The sequence below is a fragment of the Pteropus vampyrus genome, unplaced genomic scaffold, assembly GCF_000151845.1.
Source record: "Pteropus vampyrus isolate Shadow unplaced genomic scaffold, Pvam_2.0 Scaffold7, whole genome shotgun sequence".
NCBI classification, from domain to species: Eukaryota; Metazoa; Chordata; class Mammalia; order Chiroptera; family Pteropodidae; genus Pteropus; species Pteropus vampyrus.
The window spans coordinates 9,968,548-9,981,529 of NW_011888788.1; the positions used below are offsets into that span (position 1 = coordinate 9,968,548).

Below are 12,982 nucleotides of genomic sequence, written 5' to 3' on the forward strand. Positions count from 1 at the left end.
TGATTCCGGAGAAGGCTTCTGGTAATATGTGATGAGTTTGAAGAGAGTAGCAGAGCAGAGCCAGAGAACTCTACCCTGACACAGTGGAGGAAAAGGAAAGGGAGAGAGAAAATTGTTGTGCATGTGTGAAATACACTAAAATACTACACTCCAAAAGTAGTCTTCTTGATGTTGGCAATCTGGGGGATTCCAGCTTTATGACTGCTTTATGACTACACATAAAACATGCCTCTTGGTATGCTCTGCCCACTCACATTCAGCCTGAAATCAGCTTTCTTATTCGGAGAAGATGCTTTTATAGAGGACTAGAGCTACTGGAAGAATCCAGATCAGTTAGGTAGCTCTAGAATACTATTCACAAATTTGGAATACCCAGGATCACCAGAAAACCAACAATACAAATAGAAGATGAACTACGAGAAAATTGACCCCTGGAAAGTGGGAATAATCAAAGAAGTAGATAGAACGTAAATGTAATTTCTATCAGAGATTTAAGAGCATAAAACAGTTGAAAAAATATGTCAGGCTGTTCTGAAAGAAGCAATCTGCAGAGTTGTCAGAAACAAAAATCTCTTAAAAAAATTAAAAGGAAGGGCTGAAAGCTGAATCAACGATTTAGAAATAAAGTTGGGGTAACATCCTAGAACCTAAAGATAAAAAGATGGAGATTGAAAATATGAGCAAATGTTTAGGTGACATGGGGCATGAAAATAGGTATTTAGATATTCATAGGAGATAGGAGGAGGGGGGAGAATAATGAAAGAAATAGAGTACAATACTTGGATACAAGGGAATATTAATACAAATATTTTAAAAGATGAGTTAGATCGATGTATACTGATGTGAAAAGACGGTCAAGATAAATGAAGAAGGAAGTTTAAGAACAGTATGCATGGCATGATATTTGTGGTCAGAAATTATATACATGTTCAAATATGCACAAGAAAGATGAAAGGACATGAAATGCTAATGATGATTTTCTTTTGAGAAAAGAATGGAAGAATGAGAGTGTTGGAGAGGAAGGAGGAAGAACAACATGAGATTAGCAGTGGTTACCAAAGCCACTGTAATTTACATATAGTCCCAAGTCCAGTTTTTTTTGTAACATATACTTTTCTGTTACTTCTTAGTAATCATCATCTTCCCTCACTATTCCTAAACTCTCACAGAAGTGTATTTTCACACACTTTTCTAAACCTTCTTTTTTTACTTAGAGTATCAGAGTGAGGTGGCTAATTTTTTTATTATATATGGATGTTATGAGGGATGATATATATATGGAGAATACTTTAAAGTAAGGATATCTTCTGGATTTGCTTTATTAATAATAAAGGGTAGTATCAATCCAAATCTTGTAAAATGAGTTAGAGTGTTAAAAAAATAATGAATAGCAAAATTCATTAGGGAAAAATAAGGAGAATGACATATCCATGATTTTTAGGTATATCCTGATAAGAATTTTTGAGTTGAGAGTAGGAATTGCTCAATATCAGAGTAGTAACATGTAGTATAATCACAGAGGTGTGAAGTGGTTTTCTGGACTACCTGAAAGGCCCCATCCCTTTTTGTGAGGAGATGGGTATGATCCTTGATCTCAGTATGCCACATCTACTATAAACTTCTGAACCCTCCACCATCATTCAGGATGCGTCTGTAATGGTTGAAGAAGTGGTGGAGGACGACATGGAGTGAGTGCCTGAGGATCCTTGCCTGGGACAATTTATGGGAAGAAAAATCTTACAGGTATTCTTCTTATATTTTTTACTTGGTTGCTGTGTTTTTGTTAGATAAAATAATTCTTTCTCTAGAAGTGGGAAGTGATGGCGGGATTGGGAGATGGGAGAGTTGGGGTGGCGTTATCTTTTATAAGAGTGGTAAGAAGAATTAGGAAAGAATACTAGCATCCTTCTTTATTTCTTATTCTACTCTTGCACAACTTTTGTTGTCATCTTCAGAATAAAGGAAGCTGTATCAGAATTCTTAAATCACAGACTCGCTTCTGTGGTAATAAGATTTACCCGAACATTTAGGTACATAGCACGGTGGCATAATAGTGTTAGCTAGCAGCAACTTTTAGAAACCTATGGAAATGTTTAGATCTGTGAGCTGTATTGAATTTTAAATATTTTGAATATGTGTTTAAACATTCATAATTAACTTGTTGATTATCTCTGGTTATGCTAATTGGTTATTTAGTCATTTGATACTTTTTTTTCTCATGCACGAAGATGTTTAACACTACTAGCATTTAAATTAAGTTGTTAATTAACTGGAAGTTCTTAAGTATTAAATTCTTGATTTTTCTCTGGAATAGCAGAGACTTAAATACCAAGAGCTCAGTGAATGGCTTCCAAGATAGCTCTAGTTCTAATGCAGCTTAAGAATATTGCAAAAAGATTTTTCTCTTCAGACCATGTGTCAGGGAATTTCATAGAGATTTGATAGATATATACTTATTGAAGTTTTAGAAATTGTTTCTTCAGTTGTATTCCTGATAATTTATAATTCTGTTGTTCTTTATAATTGATAATATAAGAAATATGCATGAGTGTAGGGACAAGTTAGTTTTGAAAACTTAGAGCAGTTGGAACGTGTACCTGTAACAACTCAATTAAGAGGATATGAACAAAGATATGCCAATAAAATTGGTCAAGTGAGAGCATATCTGGTCGTTTTATTTTTTATTTTTTGTTTCAATGAAAATAAGAAGCTGTTCTTAAGAGAAAATTGTGTATTATTTTCTCTTCTTTTTTTTTTTCTCTAGCTTGGGCACTAGGAAAAGACTTTTTTTTATCTCATCTTGTCTTCCAGTCCATTTTGAATCAAGAAGGACTCATTGAAGACTCCTTTGAGAAGAGTCTGTTTTGAAGAAGGAAAACGAAATACTGTTGAGAGAAGAACGCAAACAGACCAAAAGAGTGATAGAAACACATATTTTTGTTGTGTGTATAATACCAGTAGGACTTCATAGGTTGAACATGAAAAGCTGAGAACAAAGAAAATTAAGAAATGACTGAATTTTGTGGGTCCTGATGGGAAAATATTGGCCATCTACTAATACGGAAAGACAGTTGATGCTTTAGCCTCAGAGTTTCTATCTCTTCTGTTATCATAAACTCTTCTCACTTTCAGAACCACCCCACTGTTCTCTATGAATGATGGCATTTTTGTTTCTGTTTTAGCAGTACTTCAAAAGATGAATGAAAATATATAGTGTCTGCCAAAACCTTAAAAGTATAATTCATTTATTTATCTTTCTAACTTTGCAAGATACCCCTCTTGTATTTTAAAATTCTTTAGAGTTCAAAACCAACTATTGCAGGGTTTTTTTGGTCAATAAATATTTTATTTTCAAGGTGTAGTATGATGATTCCTGATCATTTTCTGGTCAGTTTTCTCCAGTTTGATATCTATAGACATCTTTATGAACCTGAGATTTTATTTTGTACACTTAAATAATTATGCTGTTTATGATGTGTCATCATATGATTTTCTGCTTTAGTTGAGATTTTAACAGACCTTATTTTACTGTCTATGTCAAAATAAAAATTTTAAAATAGTAAATAAGTTGTAATATTGTGGATACTCATGTTAATTTTCTACTAAATATTGCTTGGTTTTGGTATAAATTCTGATCCTAAGTGGCAAATTTATCTCAATTATTAGAAATTAAGTGTTTATCTGTGTTATAAGGAAGCATCTTATGGATTTGGCTTGTGTGTATGTTTAAAATTTAAATTTTATTTGTTTTTAATTTTTTTAATTATATAATTGTACTCTATTAGGCAGCTTGTCTTTGGAAGACAAGAGGAGGAATTTATATTTTCAAACCTATAATTGGTTGTTTTAGTTCTCCAGGCCAATAATATGAATTCTGAACCTTGTTCTTAATTCTTTAGTCTTTCCTCATTTTAAGAAATTTTGGAACAGGTTGTGATCTATTTTGAACAGAATATCTCAGTTGTCTAAAATGTGTTCTCAGCCTTTCTCCAAAGAGGTTTCTTGACTGAAAGTCCTTCTTACATACTGGGTTCTCTTCTGAGTGCCCTTTTGTTAATGCATTGATTGCGTGTATGTATATAAGGATATGATTTTGTTTCAACATGACAGAGGGAATTATACAAACATGTTTATCACTGCATTGGTGACAAAAACGCTAGGAATAACTTTAATGTATATCAAGGAGAGAGTGGTTGCAGTTGAATATTGTGGAACACTTCAAATGTGGGTTCTGTCTGTTCATTTTTTAAGTAATGTGTGATGTTTAAAAGCTAGTTATAATTCACAAAGTCCTATTTTTAAAAAACTTGTTTTTGTAAAACATGTATATATTTGAAATAAAGGTATAATTATCTTGATACATAGGATGGAGGATAAAGAAGGAATAGGGATGATCTTTATTTTAGTTTTCATGTTTTTGTATTGGTTTCAGTGAGTGTTACATTTATAATTTTTGAGGAAGTGTTTTAAGAATTATGGAAAAAGTACTTAAATGTGATTTATTGTATTTTATAATTTTATAGAGTAATTTAATAATTAGAGAAAAATAAAAAATACTTTTAGTGGTCAGTGATATACATATTTTGCTATTACTATGAAATGAATTTAGGAGGTCTCAGCATCAATTATGACCCATGAGAACACTGAAATAGAAGCCATCTTTACCTATAGGAGATAATGAGTCAGAATTAGTACGCGCATTTGAAATGTGGTCAGAATTCTTTTTTTATAGGAATTAGTTTCAGTTTAACCTGCTTTCTTTCCTTAGCCTCAGTGCTTTTACATTTGAAATATTAAATTGCCCAACAAAATTCAATTTAATTTACTTGTATCCCTTCTCTCTACCCCTTCTTAGAAAGGAGCAGGCCAAAGAGGAGCTTCCAGCAGTATAAGGAGGAAAAAGATGATTGTTATTTAAATACTGTGCTGGAGAACACACTGACTAGAACCAGGCATTGTGGACCTTGCTCTGATCAAAAATTTTCTTGGCTTCTGCTTACTTAGCTGTAAGATAAGAAGTTTGGACTCATATATACAAAGGACTCTCCTGGAAATAGGATTACATAAATAACCCTTGCATAATAGAGAATTGATTTTAAAATGTAATATTTCATCTGCCAACAAAAACGAATAGCCTTACCTTTTCGGGGGGGGGGCAAGAATTAATATAGTGATACCTGTGAATATGAAGTTGGACATTACTTTCGTCTACTAGAATATTAGAATATTTTTCTTTTAAGATCCAATTACTGCCAAATAAGGAAAATTATTACAGTAGCAAATACCTATAGCTGTCTTAGGCTTGCACAGTTAACATAGGGTATAAGTTTTAAAATATAACAATTTAAAATACAGCAAAGTGATAGTTAATAGATATGAAAGTGTCAGGAAATAGTCATAATATAGAAGGAGACAAAAGCCTTTAATTTATTTTGTAGTGTGCCCATGGAACTGTGTGCATAACTTTAAAGTTAACAACAGTTTACCTGAAGAAAAAACATGTCTATGGAATAGAGATGAATTTTTACTATTAAATTTCTCATTGTGTCAAGTCACTGAATCCAGTATTCACAGGCAGAGGCTATATTTGCTTTTCATTTTTGTCTCCACCAAATTTCTTTCCCTCAGCTTGAATAATTATAAATCCCTTTAGTTATTTTATTACTTGGTTTTAAACTTAAATAAATTGTATTACCTACCTTGTTTTTTGTTTTCAACTAGATTATTAAAGGATTGTGAAACCCAATATTTTCTGTTTCAAACAGTTTCATACAATATTATAATCAAGTCTGTAGTATATGTTTATGTACAGCATGAACCATAAACTGATTTATGAATTGTGGTTCTGTATTTGGCATCTATATATTTCAAAAGATTTACCTATTATTTGGCTTTTGTTATAATTCACAGGATTATTACAAAGATTGCATGAGACTATGGATAGAAACACTGAAAATGATCAAGATTATGCAAACATAAATTATTGTTTTATTCACTGGTTAAAAAAGATTAGAGGGCCTATAAGTATGTTCTCAAGGGCTAAAAATACTTTGCAAATTATTTACTTACGCTAGGTGCAGTTTTATGTTAGTTTTATGAATAGCACTATTCCTGTTTTACTGAAAGAGAAAATTGAGATAATTTTACTAGATGATTAATTGAATCTGCCAGTACTGTACAGTGAGTTATGGAAGTATAGAAAACATAAAATAATTAAGAAAAAACATGAAAAATTTCAAATCAATACTGTCACAAATACTGCCACTTATTAACTTTTTAATAAGTGGTTCTGAAAATACTCAACATTATTTCAAAATTGAGACCTCAATATATGACCATGGGCATTAAAGTTCATTATATACTTTTGCTTCTAACTCATCTTGGCCCAAACTAAACTCATTATCTTTGTTTCAAGCCTGTTTACCCTTTACCTTTACTTTGGCGTTGTCTCAAGTTGTCATTTACTACTCTCCAGTAATACCTCTAGCGGGTCCTAAATTACTAAAATTTCTTTTTTGAAACATCTTTTTTTTTTTGATGGCTCTGTTTCTGTCACTCCTGCCACCACCTGAGATCAGGCTCTAAACACTTTTTTTAATTTGGATTATAACGGCAGCTTCTTAACTCATCTACCTGTCTTTAAAGCCTTGCTGCATCCCATCCTTAACCATTCTCGAAGCAATCTTTCTAAAGGCAAATCTAATCAAATCACTCATTTGGAATACTATTCTTTAAAGTTCCTTCTTTGACAAAGGACTGAACTCATACAAAGGGCCTCTTTATGACCCTGCAAGATCTTTGGAAGCACATAACCATGATTTAGATCTCTGTTCCACCCTAATCACTTTGTGACCTCTTGTTAAGTTAAACTTCCTTAGACTTCTCAGTTTGTAAGAGGAGGTTGATCATAATCACCTCCCTTATAGGATTATTGTGAGGATTTTACATATATGGAAGTGCTTAGTACTTTGTCTGACACATATTGTCAGTTTCTGTTGTAATTCTCCAGTCTCATTGCTTTTCACTGTTCTTCCTTTATATCTAGGATTATCCAAAGTACTTCTTGTACTTTATTGTAATTGGCTGTTACTTTTCTGTTTCCACTACTACATTCAAAGCTTATCTAGGGTACATGAACTGCCTTATTTTTCATTATATTCCCTGTGCTTGGCAATACACCTTGTATTTTGTATGTCCTCATTAAATATGGGCAGAAAGATAATCCTGGTAAATCCCGAGAGGTTGGAAAAGTATGAGATGTACTGAAAAGTTATTCTTTATCTTGGGCTCTTAAAGAACTTTTGTAAGCAATGTTTTTATTAGCCTTTGTCTCTGTTTCACCTAGCATGGTGCTTGGCAATTAGTAAGTGCTCAATAAATGTTGAATTAATTGATCAACTTGAAATCAAAATTGTAATCTCAATATGGATGACACAGTAGGTATGGAACATAGTTGTTTTTGTGGAGATGTCATCAGTTATCATGTTTCATTTCCACTATATTTAAGAAGATAATTCTATACTGCACATCTGAGCCTGGCAGTCTCTTTTATAAACATTTATCTGAGGGTTTTTGTTGTTCTTATTTTCCGTTTGTCTTTCAATAAACTTCCATTTGGTTCTCTTCCCTTAGCTAGTACAAAGGTGGCTTATGGGTATGTCTTACCTGTGAGATTACTTTGTTTTATGAGCCATTCGTCAACTGAAGAGATCCAAAAAAGAAAAGGTGATTTTCCCTTCTGTGTGTAAAAGATACACATTAATCTTTAATAGCCAGATAAAATCGGAATTAGTTTATTACCAAATTGCCTCTTAGATTTCACACTTAATTGTTGCTGCTATGTCTAGGCTGGGCATTAGATATTATGTATTATTTATTTATTATTTTTAAAAATTTATTTATATTTTTATGGTGACATTGGTTAACGAAATCCAATAAGTTGTATTAGATACCATTTAGATAGAATTAATCTCTGGGATTTGACTATTGAAAAACTTGAAAAGTCATTTATTAACTATTGGTTGTATGTGTTTTTCCTGTGACAATTGGTACTAATTTCTAGTATAAATTATTCAAGTTTCACTTTGTTCTTCATTTAATAAATAAGCAAGTGGTATTGATATGTAAATTATATCAATATAACTGTGAAAAATAAGCAGATACAATTTCATAAAACTTAAGGTAAATTCTTTCACTCTTCCATTCAGGTACATTTTACCTTAAAATCAGGATAAGGGATTTAATGAAACCATATTATCTACAAATCCATTTTTCAAGAACAGCCAATTGAACACTTAAATAAATGCTCTTCCTCCTTTTCATCATTTTGCAAATACAGAATTCATACCTGACTTTTTTTCTCTGAAAGAAGTAATCTTCTTTGAATAGTACTCCTACTACTTTCTCACCCACAGAAATAACTTCGGTTTCTAAATTACTACTTGGTTGTTGTGCAGATCTTACTTTGTGAAAGTTAACTGCTCACAGTGGCAAAGATTCTAACCATCTCCTCCCACTCCTACCCCCACAACTGCATACATAATCAGGCATTCAAAATTATCCAAGATAGAAGTTTTCTCCTACCTTGAAACTTGTATAAATAATCTTGTCTAATGATTCTTTTCTTTGATAGATTTTTATTTTTCAAGAAATAGCCCAAGGTGACTCTTTCATTTGGTAGTGCTTTTTAGTTGAACTACAAATACAATTGCCAGAGTTGCCACCTGATTATTTCTTGAAATAGAATCTCTACGTTTAGCTTTCATTTGTTTACTTCTGTTTATTTTTATTATTGCATAAGGGAAAAAATGCGTGTTTATTGTCTGTATGCAGAAACTGACCTGCACAGAATAGAAAACACTAGTCTCCATCAGGACTATTGACTGTCATTTATAGTTTAATTCAGTTAACATTTTTAAAACCCTCCTAGCTTTGCTTCAGTACTTGGAGTAAAAGGTTGAATGGGGTAAAAATTCTGATGTCTTGAGTCTATAAATAACAAAACGTAGTCTTTTATGGGATTACAGGGACAAAGGAGGAGGGGGACATGGGTGGGAGGACCTAGAGCTAAGACCTAAAACAAGAGAATCAAGTTAGGAGTAGGTGGAAGAACAACAGGAAGGAGGAAAAAACTCTACTAGAGTTTTGGCTATTTCTATTGGTGGACAGCTCTTTGTCTATGAGGGAGAGGCAGGTGAGGCAGTGGCAAAGGGAGTCAGGGACTATTTAATGAAAGGTCTCATAGATCAATGCCTTTTCTTGATGTGCAAACAAATATACATATAAATTTTCTGTTAAAAATACAGATTCTGATTCAGTAAGTCAGGGGTAAGACCCTATATTCAATAGGTGAGGCAATGCTCCCAAGTGATGCTGATGGTGCTGGGTCTCCTAACCACGCTTTGAATAGCAAGATTATAAACTTCTGAAGAGTTTTGCCTTTATTCTATGGAGCTTGAAAGAGTGATATGATCAAACTTTCATTTTAAGAAAGTCTTGCTTACATAGGAGTAGAAGAAGAGACATAGTTGTCATTAGGCTTGCCAAGGAAAAAGAAAGAATTGTGTGATACTGGAGAGGAGGAGGAGGAGATGGGGGCAAGAGGTATGCAGAGTATAGAATAAAAAGTTCTTGGTTATTGGGCATGGAGAGGATTTGTTGAGGGGGCGGTAATTTGGTACGTTCCTAGGTTTGGAACTTGGCTAACTGACAGGTGATGTTACTGAGTTAGAGAAGCAGGTTGATCTTGTGCCTGGGGGGCAATAAAAAAATAGATGTCTGCGAGGCAGTCATAACTGACTAAATTACTATATCTGAAAAGTACATATAGACATTTGGAACTCATTAGATACTTATTTCAGCATTTATTGAGAGCTTGCTGTTTGCCAAGTTCCTATAGTAATGCTTAGCATGTTAGAAGGGGTGAAATGGGATGTCTTCACCAAAAGATCTCACTGTTGAGTGGGGGAGATAGAACCAAATGAATAATCTCAGTCTAGTGTGATGCACACGATAATGAAGAATAGTGTGGAAACTATTAGAGTAAGTGACAGTTCAACAAGACATAGAATGGTGAGAAGGAATTCCACAAGCAGGTGAATAGGAGAGTGAGAGGCGAAATGGACATCCCAGACACTCAGAATGAGAAGTTGCCTTTTGAGTGAAAATTTTAGGTCATTTGCTATAGCAACAGCTCAAAGTAGAAGGCTGGGTGGTGGAAGAGGAGGTTGTAGAGATAAGCTGGAGTCTGATCATAAGTGTTTTTGGCCATGCGTAGCCCTTAACCTGTAGGTAATGAGGGGAGGGGCACTTGAAGTGGTTAGTTTTACACTTTGCATTTTAGAGGGACCATTCTAGTATCAGTGTGAAAGGTGAATTGGAGAGAGGTAAAATATGGGACTTGAATCCCAGGTAGACAGTCTAAAGTAGTGGTCTAATTCCAAAATACTGTGCCTGAAGCTCAAATTCCTTGAAGGATCAGGCAGGTAAGGTGAATGTAGGAAGTGGCGGTGGTGGAAGGCTTAGAGAGAGGCAAGTTCTGTGGTGAAGGGAAATGCAGCATGTTTTCTCTTCTCTTTACCAAGTATTACACATTAAAATATTTAAATACCATTTTGCTACCAAATAAAACACCCTTAAAATTGTAATTTCTGGTTAGAACCAAATAGTTGCAGTGGTAATAGAAATAAATAATTTGGGAAGTTGAATTTCTGTCTCGAGAGATTAGATGGTCATATTACTCACTAATGGCAAGAAGATACAGAAGAATCACACTTTTAGTGAAAAGAGAGGAGTTAGGTTGGGACATGTTGGATTTGAGATGCTCGTATAATCTCCAAGTAAAGAGAGCTAGTGTACCATTGTCAGAACTGGACTTGAGAATGAGATTTGGAAAGTCCTCCACATAGTGGAGTGAAGATTCTTTGGGAAAAAAGTAATGAGAAAAGGAAAGTGCTGAGGATGGAATCCCAAGTTTGAAACTTTTACAATAGCCATTGAGAGGACCAACAGGATACTGTTCATGGTAAAAGTGAGTCTGGAAGTTTGGCTATGCCAGAGACAAGGAAGCAGTGTTTCAGTAAAGGAGATTGTTCATTTGTGGCAGTTGCCAAAGAGAGGTGCATACACAAAGAATTCAGAGTCCTTCAGATTTGTTATGAGGCAGCCACTGACAAATTTGTCCAGAGCAATTCCAGTGGGAACTTAGAAAACAATTATGGAGTGACTGGGAGGTGAGAAAGCCCAGGAAATTATTTTTTTTTCAGAAGAATTCTTGTTCCGATTTTGCTGTTTATTAAAGGCACTTTCTCAAATCTTGCTTAAGTTCATGTCTGAATGATCTAATTATAGGCTGCCTATCTGAAAATAGTTCTATATGGAATAAACTAATTTTATTAATATAAATATGCTGATAAAAGTTCTAACAATGTAAAGGTAAATATGATTATTTTTAAACCGAAAAGCTGCTATAACAAACCTGACTCAGAAAATATAATTTAATATTTCTAGGCTTATTCATCTATCCTCATTAATGTTATAGGAATCTTTGTTTTGTAGAACTCCAAGGAAATATTTTCTACATGGTCAGGTTAAAAATGAAAAATTGGTGCATTTATCTTTTTCTCTTAAACAGGCTTTAAACCTTCTAAAAATTATTTGACTACAGGAAAACATTTTCTTTTTAGCAGATAAAATGGGCTTAAACATTGAAGTGCTTGGCAAGTTTTACCCTAGACCTTTTTTTTCTATTAAGTTTTTTTAGTCTTTGCAATGCCGCCCTCTAGTGATAGTTTACCAAAATGCATTAATTAACTTGTCTTGTTTGGTATCCTTTTTCTACTGCATCTCAGTTGAGTTGTGTGTGTGTTTTATAGCCAGTTAGACTTCTTATTCTCCTTTAATGACGTTAAGGAAAGATCAGGAGCTTTGGAGCCAAAAATATTTAGGTTTAAATCCTTATGTCTCCATTTATCAGACTGCGTGTGGGGCAAGTTATCTGCCCAGAGTTGTTCTAAAGAACGAATGAGAATGTCTTTTTATGGAACCTGACACAGCAAAGAGTAGGCATTTGACATGTGCCAGCTCACTTTTCCACCCTCTTCTCCCCATCCTCATTGACTAAGATAGGCGTCAGTTCATTTTTGCCCTTTAACTTCTGTTACAAAGCATCTCACTATATTGTGATTGACTATTTACCTGTCCATGTTATGTAACTTCTGGAGGCCAGGGATCATATTTGGCTTGTGCATGTTTGCATTTAGTCATATGGAATCTTCATTAGATATTTGTCAAATGACTAAATGAATTAATGATTAAATAAGTGGATATCACTTCTTAATAGGAATCCTGGAGTATGTTACAAAAGTTTCTCTGGTATTATGCGGATTGCGAATGGATAATACATGATATAATTATTTTCCATAGCCTTTTTAGAGGTATTATTTGATAATATTTTCAATTCCTTCTGTAGTGATTGCCTTTTCAGGTTTTTGATAATATAATTTGTGTTTTCCTTAAAAGTTGTCAATTTCATCTAGTTAAAAAATTTATCAGCAAACAGTTGCACATAGAATTTCCTTATATTTGATCTCTTCCATATCTGATTGTCTTTTTATCATTACCAATTTTATGTCTAGTGATTTTTTTTCTTAAATATTTAACTAGATTGGAGAGATGTACATTTTATTGGTATTTTTGGGATTATTTTGAATTCTTCTGTTTTAAAAAAAATATAATCTTACCTATATTTTCTAAGCTTTTTCTTTCTAATGATTTAATGCTCCCATTTATTTTTATCTCTTTTTTTTTTTTTGGTGAAAGCTTTTATTACTCTACATTTACTTCTAATTGTATCTTCAACCAAATCCCACATAGTTTGAAATATACTAGTTTTGTTATTTTTAAGCGTTTAATAAGTGCAGCTGTGATTTCCTCCTTGATCTAAAAGTTATTTAGGCAGATATTTTTAAATTATGAAATGTGT

General features: G+C 33.4%; 1 protein-coding gene across 1 annotated transcript in view; it reads left to right on the forward strand.

The window, feature by feature from the left end:
- Nucleotides 1–12,982, forward strand: part of MACROD2 (MACRO domain containing 2) — a 1,889,795-nt gene that overhangs the window by 25,405 nt on the left and 1,851,408 nt on the right. The window lies entirely within an intron of this gene.